The sequence below is a fragment of the Pipistrellus kuhlii genome, unplaced genomic scaffold, assembly GCF_014108245.1.
Source record: "Pipistrellus kuhlii isolate mPipKuh1 unplaced genomic scaffold, mPipKuh1.p scaffold_m20_p_1, whole genome shotgun sequence".
Taxonomy (NCBI): Eukaryota; Metazoa; Chordata; class Mammalia; order Chiroptera; family Vespertilionidae; genus Pipistrellus; species Pipistrellus kuhlii.
In genome coordinates, this window is record NW_023425404.1 from 184,415,085 (window position 1) to 184,427,898 (window position 12,814).

The window sequence follows — 12,814 nt, forward strand, 5'->3', positions numbered from 1 at the left end:
GTACAACTCCTATAATTTGATGCCATTAAATACTGGAGTCCATCTCTCCACCTCATTGAATCTGGGCTGACCTGGGGCTTGTTTTGTCAAGAGTAATGAGTCTAGCCCTAACTGGTTTGGCTCAGTGGATAGAGCATCAGCCTGGGAACTCAAGGGTCTCAGGTTCGATTCCGGTCAAGGGCAAGTACTTTGGTTGTGGGCACATTCCCAGTAGGGAGTGTGTGGGAGGCAGCTGATCGATGTTTCTCTCTCATCGATGTTTCTAACTCTCAATCCCTTTCCCTTCCTCTCTGTAAAAAAATCAATAAAATATGATTTAAAAAAAAAGAATAATGAGTCTAACATGAGAGTGACACTAGTCCCAATGTGGGTTTTGAGAGATATTGAATACCTCCTTGGATTTATGCCACTATCACTGGAACAAGCCTCGGCTATCCCACTGGAGAATGAGACCATGTAAACCAGAGATGGGTCATCTCAACTGAAATCATTCTAGATTGGCCACTTTTCTTATTCCAAGCCAGCTGATGTGCGCAATTATGAAGACTCTACATGTTCGTCACTTTGTTTTAACATTTTGTCACAATTCATTGATTTTTTGTGTATTTCATTTCTGTCTTTTTTTTTCATTTTGTATATGTTGTTTTTATGTCTTTTGATTCTTTGTGTATTTCATGACTGTCTTTTTTTTCATTTTGTGTATATTTGTTTCTATGTCTTTAGATTTACTAATATTGTGCAGTACCTAGTCTCCTCTTGATTGTATATGTATTTTATCACAGATATTTTGTGTCAGTTTGATATTAATCTTTTTACATCTTTCATTTCTCCCTTTAGCATGCTCATGCTTTCCTATATTTACATGTACATATCTATCTATCTATCTATCTATATATATATATAAAAGGCTAATATGTTAAGTGTCAAACTGTCCTATTGGTCGCTATGACACATACTGACCATCAAGGGGAAAACACTGAAAGTAGGAGCTGCTGAGCTGCAGTGACTTGGCCCTGGTGGTTCTCTGGTGACACACCCCAAAACCAGAGGAGAGAGCCCAGTTCTTCCTGGGGCCATGCAATTCCACCTTTGGCTGTGGATTATGTTGTTGCTGGGGCACTGTCGGCCCAAATCTAGTTTATTGCACATTTGCAATCGCATTCCACACCCTGTACTACAGCAACTTTGCAGAGTGCCCTCGCATGTTCTAGGATCCCTTGGGGGATGTCGAAGAACTGGTTTCAGCCGATCCCAGCAGGCCAGGCCTAGGGACCCCACTGGGGAGTGACAGCAGGAGGTTGGCTCCAGGGAGTGTTGGTCCCATCTCACCCAGCCCCACTCCACCATCCATCTTCTACTTAATTTCCTTTCAATACACACAAATCTGTGCACCAGGTCATTAGTAAAATATATTTATCATAGATTTTTATCACCCCTTTTTGCTAATTTTATTATATTTGTCAAATCTAGTTATACTTCTATTGAATAATTTTTCTTTTTATGTTTCATATTTTCTCGTTTTTTTATGTTTAGTAATTTAATTGAATGAAATTGAGAATTTATGGTGCTTTTTCTTTAAAATTGAACCATTACCTCCCTGGTTCATAAGTTGATGCTTAACCAATGAGCCACGTTGCCAGCTGGGTGAATTTATGGGTTTTGGCGCTGAAGTTCTGAGTAGTATGTGTGTGAGAGAGTGTTTGTGTTTTCCTATAAATGTGTTGAGATTTGTCTTGTGGTACAGTTAAGTTACTTGGGCACTGGCCAGACAGTTTATATGCACTAAATAAAAAATAATGAAATATTATATGGACCCATTTCATGACTGCAGAAATTCTTTTTAAAATTAGTAGACATATTCCATTGTATAATTTTAATCTAGTTAATTTAAGCAAAAAAGAGTTTATTCTTTTATATGAGATACCATTACATAAGAGCAATAAAGGTAATAAATATCTAAAGCTTGGAAAATAAAACTGTCAATATTTTTAGAGAACATGATTGTGTATATAGAACATAAAAATGGTCACCATTAACCAGTGAATTAGAAAATGTGCAACAGCAACAGAAAAAAAAAGAATGAATTAAATTTAAAGTAAGCAGAAGAAAAGAAGTAAAAAGAATTAGGGCAGAGCCCTGGCCAGGTGGGTCAGTTGGTTGGAACATCATCCTGTGTACACCAAAAGGGTGCAGGTTCTATTCCCAGTCAGGGCACATACCTAGGTTGCAGGCTTGATACTGGGTTGGGGCACGTACAGTATGCAATAGATTAATGTTTCTCTGTCACATAATTTTTTTTTCTCTCTCCCTCTCCCTTCCTCTCTCTAAAAACCAGTAAAACATATCCTCAGGTGGAAATTTTTAAAAATAAAAATAAAATGTAATACTATAGTAAAAATTAATGAAATTAAATATGAGATATCAATAGAGTAAGTCAACAAGTCCAAAAACTGGTTCTATGAAAAAACAATAAAACTGATATTTCATGTACATAGCTAGAAAGATACAATATTGTCTTTCTAGCCATGAACACTAACAACACCAAATGCTGATGAGGAGATGTAGAGCAACAGGAATTCATTCACTGCTGGTGAGAATGCAAAATGGCACAGCAAACTTCCCACCAAACTGTCACCACGGTTTGTTACTAAACTAAATATACTCTTACCATATTATTCAATAATCATGCTCCTTGATATTTACCTGAAGGAGTTGAAAACTTATGTCTGTACAGAAACCTACATACATGTTTATAGCTTCTTTATTCATAATCAACAAAAAAGGGGAAAAGAGGGGAAGGAAACATCTGTAATACTGTCAACAATAAAAAATAAAATTTAAAAAAGAAGCAACCAAGATGCCCTTGATTCATCTATTTTGAATGTACTTTTGCAAATCATGTATAACAATGGTCATTTCATTTGCATATAGCCATCAAGTTTTCCAAACACCATTTATTAAGGAGGCTGTCTTTCCCCACACCAAGTATAGTTTTCTCTCCTTTTCCATAAAATAATTGACCTGATGTGCATGGGTTTATTTCTGGGCTCTCTATCCTGTTCTATTGACCTGTGCCTGTTTTAGTGCCAGTACCATATTGTTTTGATTACTATAGCTTTGAAATCAGGGATCAAGATACCTCCAGCTTTGTTGTTCTTTCTAAGGATTGCTTTAGTTATATGAAGTCATTTGAGGTTCCATACATATTTTAGGATTCTTTGTTCTAGTTCTGTGGGGAAAAAAATTCTATTAGTAATTGGTGGGGATTGCAATGAATAGAATTACCATATGATCCAATAATTCTAAATCGAAGTACTTATTTGAAAGGGGGGAAATTAATTTGAAGAGAGACATGTACTGTTATGTTAATTGCACCATTATTTATAATAGCCAAGATATGGAATCATCCTAGTGCCCATGATACATGAGTAAACTGGTGATTACCAGTGGAGGAGGGAGGAGTTTGAGGGCGTAAACAGGTGAAGGAGATGAATAGCAACAAATTTCCAGTTATAAATTAGATAAGTCATGGAAATGTAATGTACAGTATAGTGAATATAGTCAATAATATTGCGATAACTCTGTGTGGTAACAGATGATAGCTATACTTACTAGTATTATGGGGGGATCATTTCATATTATATACATATTGAATTACTATAATGTACAACTGAAACTAACAGGATATTATATGTCAGTTATATGTTAATTTAAAAAGAAGGAAAAAATAAAAAATAACTGATTTTCAAAAAAATATTTGTTTTACAGTCATTTGAATCATTTATTTTCCTAACACTTACATTAATATTACGAATTGTTCCTTTGGTGCCTCTGAGATTTTTTACAGCCCAACACAACCTTCTATAATAAATTAGAGGTAAATTAGAGGTTTTCAGTTGTTTTGTGAAGTGTGAGGAGAGTGATTTTTGAAGGGGAGATAGAAAATGTGAATCTTCATAATGATGTAGGTCCTCATGCACACGTAAGTATAGGCTTGATGTGAGTATATGAGCATTTGGGTATTGAATCACTCACTACTATTTGTATCCCTGAAACTCCTGAAATATTTTCATGTCCTCCCAAGTATAAACATATGATAGCTTTATGCTCACTGTACTAAGATAAATTGCATTTTCTCCTGCTTTCCTTGGCCACCTCATTTCAGCTCACAAAAATAATCAGGATCTTAAAATAGGGAATGGATTTCCTTCCATCAATACTTAAATCACCTGAAACATGAACATCGTTTTGTCTTGAGGTAACAGAAGATGCTGGAAGCCAATTTCAGCATGTTAGCAGGGCTGAATCATCTGGAGATGGCTGAGGGCATTTCCCCAAACCTGAAAAGGATGCATTAAATAATTGTTTGCTGCCAGATAGCTGAGGGCATCTTAATCTACATGTTATTGCCTCCTACTGGCCAAACACCTGAACAGCCATAGACAATTCACCAATCTGACAATGGATTTGTGTACCAAACCCTGTTCTTTGAAAGGCATACCTATCTTGCCTTAGGACAATTTGTGTTAATAAAATTCAACGGGTCGTGAGACGAGAACTTAGTTCCTTTAGCTAAGTCTTCTCTGACTCCCCACAATGCCTTCCAAAATTATGTTTCATCTCTGGACTCTCATTTAATTCTCCAGACTCTTGAACCCTTCTAGATGCTGGATCAAGGCCACTGGCAAGAAGAGGCATGTTCAGACTTTGGAATAGTTTTAAGCCATAAGATTCTATTTAAAAAGGCTCTAAAGATCAATATTCAAAACCTATTCAATCCTATATAATAAAATCTAATATGCTAAATATCTGACCATTCGACCATTCAACCAGTTGCTATGACACACACTGACCACCAGGGGGCAGACACACCAGTAGGTTAGATTGTGCTGGGGTCCGGCTGATTGGGACTGAGTGAGATGGGCCAGACTCACCTTGGAGCTCTCCCACAGAACTTCCTCGGCCCAAATAATGCACCAGTGGGGTCCCTCAGCCTGGCCTGCACCCTCGCAATCTGGGCCCTCTAAGGAAATGTCAGAGAGCTGGTTTCAGCCCAATCTTCACCGGTCAGGCAGAGGGAACCCACCAGTACATGAATCCATGTATCAGGCCTGTATTAAATAAATAAAAACAGGAAAGGCTTTCCTAATGTTCAAAGTTTAAGAATATGTCTCTGCATATATTCATAATTACTTTCAGATATGTTGATAACTGTATATCACTAGTCATAATATTATAGAGAATTATTGACATGTCTGAAAATATTTATAAATTTATCTATTAAACACTAAGCTATTTCCAAATATAGCTATGTATGTGAATCACCCAGACCGCTAAAAAATAAAAATAGAGATTGTGGGCTCTCACTTCAAAGGCTCTGAATCAAAACCTCAGGGAGGTCAAATAATGATCAAGCACTGGCTCACTTATCTGCAATAGAGGATTATGCCTCAGTGCTACATCCCCTTATGATTTCAAAGTAATTAACCTGCCTAATAAAATAGAGAATATGCTAATTGAGCCTCACGCTGTCACAAAGATGATGGTACCCACAGCCAATAAGGAGGGAATATGTTAATTGACTGTTCCACCTTCAAAGATGGTGGTGCCCAGTCCCCTAAGCTCCACCGGGGTGGCAGACAAGCGGAAAGGCTGGGACCACCCCCAGCTGCTCCATGCACCTGCCTCAGAGTCCCCTAAACCCTTCAGCCCCCCAGCTGTCCAGGACTGGTCTGAGGCACAGGCAAACTTTGGATGGCGGCTGCTCAGCCACCCACGGTCAGCCCCAGGCCCATGCAAGCCTCCTTTGGCAGCTGCCCAGCTGCCCAGGGCCACCCGAGGCTCAGGTAACCAGAGCTGGCCAAGGCTTCTGCTGCCAGCAGTGGCAGCAGCAGAAGTGTGATAGGAGGTGACCTGATTGCTAGGTCACCTCGTACCCCTGAGGGCTCCCGGACTGTGAGAGAGGGCAGGCTGGGCTGAGGGACTCTCCCTCAGTGCATGAATTATACTAAAGGAGAAAATTACCTGCAGGTGATATAGACAGTAGTATATTTCATTATTGGATTTAAGTTTATATTCCCATTAAGCATTTCTATTTGCTTCTCTAGTAAATGGTTAATTTTTTGAATTTTCACATAGTCAATTTATAAAAGATCAAATATCTTGTTTTACAGTTTATTAATACTTTAATAAAATTATTTTTCTCTTTTATGAAAAAATAAGTAGAGCATAAATTTAACTGTGCTAATAGTTATTAGAGAAATTCAACAAGAACTGACTTTGGAAGAGAGTCTTAATATCTGTCATTCTCTTGTTTGGCAATCCAATCATCACAACCCTGCAGTACATGATTCTGTACCAAGTATCCCAGGTCCCTGTCGCCTTACTAAACAGGTAGACCTTCACATTATGGTTGATTTTATGTGTTATGGAGACTGTTGCCAAAAGGAATTGTCACTACTTTCTATTTAAATTGGGGTCTGGAAGGCTATGTGTAACAGCACACCTGATAATTGGTTCTATTATGAAGCACTGTCAAGGCAGATTTTCCAAGTCCCAAACAAAATGCTTAACACTCGCTTCCCAGCAAAAACTGCAGCGTAGTGCTTCCGCAGCAAAAAAAAATCTCAATTCTAATTGCATAGAGTAGATCCAATTATGCTTTACATAATCCAGATGCCAAATTGAAGTTCAGCATACTGCCTATGAACAATGTGGTGTTACCTCAGGTTTAAGAGAAGAGGTGAGGAGAGGATAATTTTTTGTATGAATCTTAGAGCATAAATCAAATATGTCTATGTAAGTAAATGTAAAGTGTCCTTTTAATAACCCAGTGCGTCTAGTTCCTTTGTTAGAGCCTTCAAAAACATGTTACAAAAAAAAAAAAAGTTACATGTGTACCATTTAGGGTTTAAGAACTCATTCTAAAATCTATTAAATTTTCAATTAATTAAGTCCAAATTATGAGAGTTTTACCAGCACCAAAACCAAAAATCTTAAATGGAGTTGTAGGTCATTCTTGCTGGGAGGTCTTTTGCAAGAGCAGCAAATTTTCAAAGCCTTGGTTTTATTCCTCAGTAAAATACATATAATATTCAGGTCGCCTGATGGAGACTTGAGAGGCTTAAATGAGATTATGCACGTAACAAGTTTAGCAAGATGCCCACAGCATGGTGACTATCTCATAAATGCTCATTGTTATCTGATTTCAAATTATCATAGGTGCTTGCATCCTACAAATGCAATGTTCAGGTCCATTCATTTTCACAATTCATTTTTCAGGACTTACTACATGCCTCCACTTTTTGGTTTTTTGACACAAAGATGAATGGAGTGCAGAGCCCCTCCCTCCCCCTGACCTCACCCCCCTTGCCTTGGCTGAGTTCCACAGAATCAGAGTCCAGGGTGGGGGTTTTTGAAAGTGATTTATAAAAGAATGCTTTTAGAAGAAAAAAAAAAGAAGAAGAAAAAAGCATATGAGTATAAAGGGCATAAGCCAGCAAATGGAAGAAGCTATTCAAAAATGAACTGCTACAGAAAGTCCAGCTTTAGCCTGACTCCAAGGGAATCTCTGAAGTGTGAACTGTAACAATGTGCCTGCCTTTAGGTAAAAGTGCTAGGACTTGATACGCTGGCCTGTGAGGTATTAGTATCTTCAATAGCCCACAGATTTTCTGAAGAAAGCTGCAGGTAGAAGCCACAACCAAGAGGGAGAGAAGGGATAGTGACCACATCAATAAAAACGATAGAGTAGAAAGAGCACCCCCCAACAGATTACTACCCTTAGCATCAGAACCAGCCAGGTGAAACTGGTAATCATTCAATTTATTGTGAAAGGTCCTCTAACAGAGTAGAATGGCAGTCCATACTGCTTGCAAGTTTTCACCGTCAGGCTGTTGTACATCATTGAACATTTGCCCCCACAAAACCCTCACCACTCATACCCTACTTACAGCCTAGATAATGCACACTGTTCTTTGAAGACTAAGTCATTATTCCTTTCTGGAGGAACTCTCTAACCTCTGTCTCAGCCTCCTGCTATATTTGCTAGAGCCACCTGTCTAAGTCCATGTGGTAGCTATAGCAAAAATACCACAGACTGTGTGGCTTCTGTATTAACCCTATTCACAGAATGTGTTTTACTATACTTAGAGAAACATTCTTCTGATCTGTGTTGGCCCTGTGTTTTATCTTTTCTCTATGCTTTTATTTTCAGCCCTTCTAATTTGCAAGTTTAATCACTTTACATTTATTATAGTTGTTGAAATATTAATCTAATTTTTAAATATATTCTTATTGATTTCAAAAAGGAAGGAAGGAAAGAAGAGAGACAGAAACACAAATGATGAGAATATTTGATCCGCTGCTTCCTGCATGCCCCCTGCTGGGGATCCAGCTGAATCTAACAGTGACCTCCTGGTTCATAGGTTGATGCTCAACCAGTAGGGCTCACGTCTAATTTTGACTGACATATTTTGTGCCATTTAAAGCTAATGTTTTTTCTTTCTCATATTACTTTATATTAATATCAGCTGTACTATTTTATTAATTAATTTCTTATTTTTTCTTACATTGCAGTCATATCTTCTACATCTAGAGTAGACTTCTTACAAGTTATATTTTAATTTTTTTTTTGTTAATCTTCATCAGAGGATATTTTTTCGATTGATTTCCAGAGAGAGTGGAAGGGAAGAAAACATTGATGTGAGAGAGACATATGGATTGGTTGCCTCCTGCAAGCTCCCCAACTAGGGCTGGGGTTCAAGCCTGCAACTGAGGTATGTGCCCTTGATCAGAATCAAACCAAGGACTCTTCAGTCTATAGCTACACTTTATCCACTGAGCTAAACCAGCTAAGGCACAAATTATTTTTGTGAGCTTGGTAATATTCTGCAGGTTGCTGTGTCAGATTCAATACCATTCTCAAATGATAATTTGCCTAAATATATGTCTCTAGATTTATTTTTTTTTCTTTCAGTGCTATTGACATATTCCAGTATTTTCTGCTTCTATTATTACTTTAAATTGAATCAAAATTACTTTAAGGATAATATAACCTTTCTTGCTGACCGCTTTTAAAATCATTCCTTTTCTTTGGTGTTTACAATTAATCAGTATGTGAGTACTGGATAGATATGGATTTTTATTTCTGTATTAGATCTTGTGATTTAGGAATCAAAGAATTAATGGTTCGGTCAATTCTGCTAGTCATCTGTCATAATCCTTTCAACACTTTTATTTTTCAGGCTTTCTATAATGACCAACTTATTTTTTCCTTCACAGGTTGTACTTTAAGTTTGTATCATTAGCAAACCCAAGGTTACCTAGATTTTCTGTTATTTTGTAGAACTCCTATAGCATGTTATGTTATATTTAGGTATATGATTAATTTTGAGCTAATTTTTGTGGAAGCTGTAACATCTTTGTCTAGATTCATCATTTTGTAAGTGGATATTCAACTTTTCTGACACCATTTGTGGAAAAGACTAACCTCCATTTAATTGCCTTAGCTATCTTTTTTTCAAAAATTAGCTTACTCTCCTTCCTTGGGTGGATCTATTTCTGGTCTATCTATTCTGTTCCATTGATCTATGTGTTTATTCTTTTGCCAATACCATGCTGTGTTGGTTACTATTGCTATATATAAAGTCAAAGTGGGATAGTATTACTCCTGCAGCTCAGGTCCTTTCCTTCAATATTATGTTGGCTATTCTGGGTCTTTCCTGTCTCTCCTTATAAATTTGAGAACCAATTTGATGATATTCAGAAACTGATATTGACTTGGGAATTGCACTGAATCTATAGATCAATCTAGAAAGAACTGATACATTGGGAATATTGAATCTTCCAATCCACAAACATAGATTTATGTATTTGCCTTCTTTCATCAAAGTTTTGTAATTTTCCATGCATATGTCTTACATTTTTTATTTTATCTTTTTGTTAATCCTCACATAAGTATATTTTTAAATTGATTTTTAGAAATAGTGGAAGAGAGGGGGAGACACACAGAGAGAGAAACATCAATGTGAGAGAGACACATTGATTGGTTGCCTCCTGCACGGAAACTGCAACTGAGGTATGTACCCTAGACAAGAAACAAATCCAGGACCCTTCAGTCTGTGGCTTGACTTTCTATCCACTTAACCAAACTGGCTAGAGCTGGCCTATATATATTTTAGAGATATACTTAAGTATTTCATTTTAGGGCTCTAAAGTAAATTCTATTAGATTTTTAAATTTCAAACTCTAATTGTTCATTACTGGTATATAGATCATATATGCTATGGTCCTGCTATAATCATATATTCTTTTTTTTCCTACCTCCCCATCCTATGGAATTACCTCAAAAATTAAAAATGGAACCGGCATATGACATAGCAATCTCACTTATTCTTTTTGATAACCAGATCATCTCTGGTTTAGTTTATATCTTGAAGTATTTTGTGCTCTTCCACCACAATCATATTTTTCATTTGGGATTTTCCCTCCCAAGACCAATCATGAGACTAAATTAATTATGAAAGTCAGTCTTCTCTACTTAATCCAATTAAACTTAATTGCATGATCCCTATATTCCTAATCATCCTCACCTAAGGGACATGTTACCTTCCATGTTTTTAAATAGATTTTCTGAGCCAAATGATTTTCACAAATATGACTCTCAGAAAAAAGCATCTTAGGTATAGCAAGACCAAGGGAAATCAGAATTCTCTCATTAACCTAAAAGTTTGTGCCAAATAGCATAATGATTTGTGGGCTGCCCATAAAGCCTTGTTGATAATGGAAACTATTCTGCCAGAGGGAGTGACATGAAGGAACAGCAGAATTGACTAATTGAAAAAGCTGAACAACATAGAGTTAATTTTTGTGTTAAGCCATAAAAAGCATTAAAAATCAAGCTCTAAATTTAAGTTATGATCATTAAATCAAAACATAAAGACATTTCATGCAAATGTACTGACCTAAATTACAGGCCTGAGACAGATTGAACCATTTTCCTATAATGCGCAAGTGCAATTAATTCCTGACTTAGAAATAAAGAACTGTAGCACTGCTAAGAAACATAAAAAATGGTGTGATTTGTGTAAAATGAGGAGGATGGAGATGGTATGGTTTGCCTAAATGTTGCATAGCCAGTAAGTAGCAGAGCCAAACATGAGATTTAATCTATATTTCATTATGCTTTTTCACTATAATAGATTTTTTTTTCTTACAGAAAGAGGAATTTTGCTATGTAGAGTCACTGGTAGGTAAATCTATTCTTAGCAAAATTAAAACCAGCATTGAGTTTATCACACACACACACACACACACACACACACACACACACACACAAAAAAAAAAATGGAAGCTATCAGTATACTAGTAGGCCATCATAATCAACTGTGAACTGTCAGGAATGTATCATTCCCAACAGTTTACTATCTTTAGAAATCTCCTAGGATGTGGGTTTCATACCACCTTTTTATAAATAACTATAGCGTTCAAATAGCAAGTGCGAGGGCTGTGATTGGACTATGATTTTTCTGAATCTTGACCTTTCCCCAACACAAAGAAGAAAAGGTAGACTTAATTAGTGAGGCACTAATCTTGGGTCATTCTAACTATGCAAAGTGGGAAAATGTCAGATAATTCCTTCCTTTCCTCCCTCATGTCTAGTCTACTTATCAGCATGGCTGTGTGAAGGATGCGTGTAAGAAGTAAAGAAAGAAAGATCCTGAGCCTTTCTTCATTGTCCTCCTACTGAAGGAAAATAGGAGTCGAGAACAGCCTAGAACTTTTTAACAAAAGCAAGGTGAGAAACAGCATGCAAAAACAGACAGATTTCAACTATTCTTCCACTGACAGGCTCAGGTTAGGCATCAATTCTCATTTGTGAACCTCAGCAATTTGTTAGAACCCCATAGCCAGATATAAAATAATTTCTTTGGCTTCTGAGGCCAGGGTGTGAACTGTGGCTGAGGAAACTTGCAGGGAGAACAACAGTGTTTTAACTGGAAAATGGGGCCCCACATCGCTTTTGTACATCTGTTTCTCAGAAGGTTAGTAAGCTCCTGATAAAAAAAAAAAATGGCAAAAATAAATGCAAATGATAATAGATAGCTCCTTTCAGGAGATGTGGTATGGGCTGTTGATGTATTCTTTATTCAAGGTAATAAATAACATGTATGGAAATTTGGAGGACTTCAAAGTGTGATATGATTCCAACACTTTCCCCACTGCATTAGATTCCAAAGTTGTTTTATCAGTTCCTAAGCCACTCTCTGTACATGCTCTATTGACTCTGATATCAAGTATCTGAATTTCCCTACTCATTTTAGCTCCTAGTTTTTTTCTTTCATTGAATTTTTAGATCAAATAAATCCATAATCTAACCCACCAGGCCTGGCTTTGTTTGATCACTTACAACTTGAAGCACTATTTCTTCTGTCTGATAAACATGCAATAATTGTCTATGATAGGAGATAACATAGCATGGCAGCTAAAAGTAAAGACTTTGGTGCCAGAAGGCCTGGGTTAAAATCCTATTTGGACCTTACAAGTACTTTGGACATGGAACATTACTTAAATGTTCTGAGCCTCAATGTCTTTATCTATACAATGGGAATGATCACAATTGTACCTGGCTCATAAGATTGTTGTGAGGTAAATTAATTTATGAAATACATCATTATGCATGCAATTACCCAATGAATAATGTGCAAACATTATTCTAAGTGCAAACCTTAGTGTTTACAAATAAGAGATCAGGTCAATCTCACTGCTTTCAACTCCATTACTGAATACAATATGGCTCTTCTCTTCAAAGAAT